This window comes from Pseudophryne corroboree, chromosome 4 (genome assembly GCF_028390025.1).
Source record: "Pseudophryne corroboree isolate aPseCor3 chromosome 4, aPseCor3.hap2, whole genome shotgun sequence".
NCBI lineage: Eukaryota > Metazoa > Chordata > Amphibia > Anura > Myobatrachidae > Pseudophryne > Pseudophryne corroboree.
The window spans coordinates 52307346-52310563 of NC_086447.1; the positions used below are offsets into that span (position 1 = coordinate 52307346).

At 43.7% G+C, this 3218-nt stretch overlaps 1 pseudogene; it reads right to left on the reverse strand.

Annotated features, from left to right (window-relative positions):
• Positions 1 to 726: 726 nt before the first annotated feature.
• On the reverse strand, positions 727 to 845 carry LOC134912045 (5S ribosomal RNA; annotated as a pseudogene).
• Positions 846 to 3218: the final 2373 nt, after the last annotated feature.

A 3218-nucleotide genomic window follows, 5' to 3' on the forward strand; every position in this document is an offset into this window, starting at 1 on the left:
GTGGAGCCCGATGCTGGTGTAAAAAATATGGGGGACCCCTACTCTTTTTGTCCCCCGTATTTTTTGCACCAGCACCAGGCGCAGAGCCCGGTGCTGGTTTAAAAAATACGGGGGATCCCCTGTCCATTTTTCCCCCGGATTTTTAGAATCAGGACCAGCTCGAAGAGCCCGAGGCTGGTTATGTTTTGGAGGGGGGACCCCACGCATTTTTTTCCGTGTTTTTTCCCATTTTTAAAAAAACGGAACAAAACCCGTCAAATCGGCCGTTTTTCGGCAGCGGGACTGTCGAATCCGTTTTTTATTGCATATGGTCAATTTCGGCACCCACTTGCCGAAATTAGACTGTCGAATTGTGTCGAATTGAAAAACGGCCGAAAAATTGCCGCGATTCGCCGCTAATTGCATATACCCCTTAGTGGTTAATGAAAGAAAAGACAGTCAAAAAAGAACAATATAAACAATTAGCGAAATTGCTGATATGATAATGATAATAAAGTCCTGGCTGGCGGAGTTAGATCTAAATGCAGTAAATTATTAACTTGGATATTAAGTGGTACACTCTAATGACAAAATTAAACCCTGTCCTATATTGGTGCCAAAATAATAATAATATATAAAGCCTCAATATTGATTGTACTTATTAGTAGAAAAGAAAGCAGAAAGAAATAAGATGGCAGAGTGAATCTGCTGTCAGTGTTAGACACTGAGCATGTGGGACCAATGCGTGCTCTACTAAACTGAGTCTTCCTCAATGGTCCCCCACTTGAGTACTGACTCAGCCCAACACTGATTAGCTTCCAAGTTCGGACGGCTTCGGGCGTTTCCAGTGTGGTATGATAGTAGAGAAAGTGAATGGAAGCTCTGGAATCACTGATGAGAGTTCACGAATTACATAGTATCAAAGCAAAGTGGCAGAAATTAGCCAATAGAGGAAAATAGATGGATCTGCTGCCAATGTTAGACAGGGATATAACCCTGAATCAGTGGTGAGAGTCCATGAAATTAAGTATAGATAGAAACAAAGAGGAGTACACAAAGGTACCTGTACTGATAAAGTAATTCAAGTTATCAACAAGAAGCATATGTCCAGATGGACTAATCGAAGTTATGCATATATACAAATATACAGTCTAATGCAATTGCCGAGATGAGGCCAAATAGTAATATTAACACTGGATAAGGATGCTGGATTGTTGTAAAATACAAGGCAAAATGTGATCTCTATGCTTGTATTAGTCAGGTATAGAATACAATGGGGTACATTTACTAAGATTCGTATTTTCCAAATTCATGTCCAAGTTCAATCACGAATGACATCGACAGTGTAAAATTGCAACTTTTTGAATTGTTTACGATGGATTTACTAAGCTGTCGTATTCGGGTTTTTCTTTTGTTCCGATGTCGATGTCATTCGTGGTTTTTTACCTATTTTTACGGCAGTGATTAGCAAAACACTGCCGACTTTTTTTACAATCAATCTCGGCCGGATCTGTGTGATCCGTGCTGGGGTTTATTTTATTTTATTTTTTTAATTAAACACTGTAAAATAATTTAAAAAAATGCGTGGGGTCCCCCCTCCTAAGCATAACCAGCCTCGGGCTCTTTGAGCCGATCCTGGTTGCAAAAAATAAGATTTTACTTACCGATAAATCTATTTCTCGGAGTCCGTAGTGGATGCTGGGGTTCCTGAAAGGACCATGGGGAATAGCGGCTCCGCAGGAGACAGGGCACAAAAAGTAAAGCTTTTTCAGATCAGGTGGTGTGCACTGGCTCCTCCCCCTATGACCCTCCTCCAGACTCCAGTTAGGTACTGTGCCCGGACGAGCGTACACAATAAGGGAGGATTTTGAATCCCGGGTAAGACTCATACCAGCCACACCAATCACACCGTACAACCTGTGATCTAAACCCAGTTAACAGTATGATAACAGCGGAGCCTCTGAAAGATGGCTTCCTTCAACAATAACCCGAATTAGTTAACAATAACTATGTACAATTTATGCAGATAATCCGCACTTGGGATGGGCGCCCAGCATCCACTACGGACTCCGAGAAATAGATTTATCGGTAAGTAAAATCTTATTTTCTCTATCGTCCTAGTGGATGCTGGGGTTCCTGAAAGGACCATGGGGATTATACCAAAGCTCCCAAACGGGCGGGAGAGTGCGGATGACTCTGCAGCACCGAATGAGAGAACTCCAGGTCCTCCTTAGCCAGAGTATCAAATTTGTAAAATTTTACAAACGTGTTCTCCCCTGACCACGTAGCTGCTCGGCAAAGTTGTAATGCCGAGACCCCTCGGGCAGCCGCCCAAGATGAGCCCACCTTCCTTGTGGAGTGGGCCTTTACAGATTTAGGCTGTGGCAGGCCTGCCACAGAATGTGCAAGTTGGATTGTGCTACAGATCCAACGAGCAATCGTCTGTTTAGACGCAGGAGCACCCATCTTGTTGGGTGCATACAATATAAACAACGAGTCAGATTTTCTGACTCCAGCTGTCCTTGCAATATATATTTTTAATGCTCTGACAACGTCCAGTAACTTGGAGTCCTCCAAGTCACTTGTAGCCGCAGGCACTACAATAGGCTGGTTCAGATGAAATGCTGACACCACCTTAGGGAGAAAATGCGGACGAGTCCGCAGTTCTGCCCTGTCCGAATGGAAAATCAGATATGGGCTTTTGTAAGATAAAGCTGCCAATTCTGATACTCTCCTGGCAGAAGCCAGGGCTAGAAGCATGGTCACTTTCCAAGTGAGATATTTCAAATCCACCTTATTTAGTGGTTCAAACCAATGAGATTTTAGAAAGTCCAAAACCACATTGAGATCCCACGGTGCCACTGGAGGCACCACAGGAGGCTGTATATGCAGCACTCCCTTAACAAAGGTCTGGACTTCAGGGACTGAAGCCAATTCTTTTTGAAAGAAAATCGACAGGGCCGAAATTTGAACCTTAATAGATCCCAATTTGAGACCCATAGACAATCCTGATTGCAGGAAATGTAGGAATCGACCCAGTTGAAATTCCTCCGTCGGAGCACTCCGATCTTCGCACCACGCAACATATTTTCGCCAAATTCGGTGATAATGTTGCACGGTTACTTCCTTCCTTGCTTTAATCAAAGTAGGAATGACTTCTTCCGGCATGCCTTTTTCCTTTAGGATCCGGCGTTCAACCGCCATGCCGTCAAACGCAGCCGCGGTAAGTCTTGAAACAG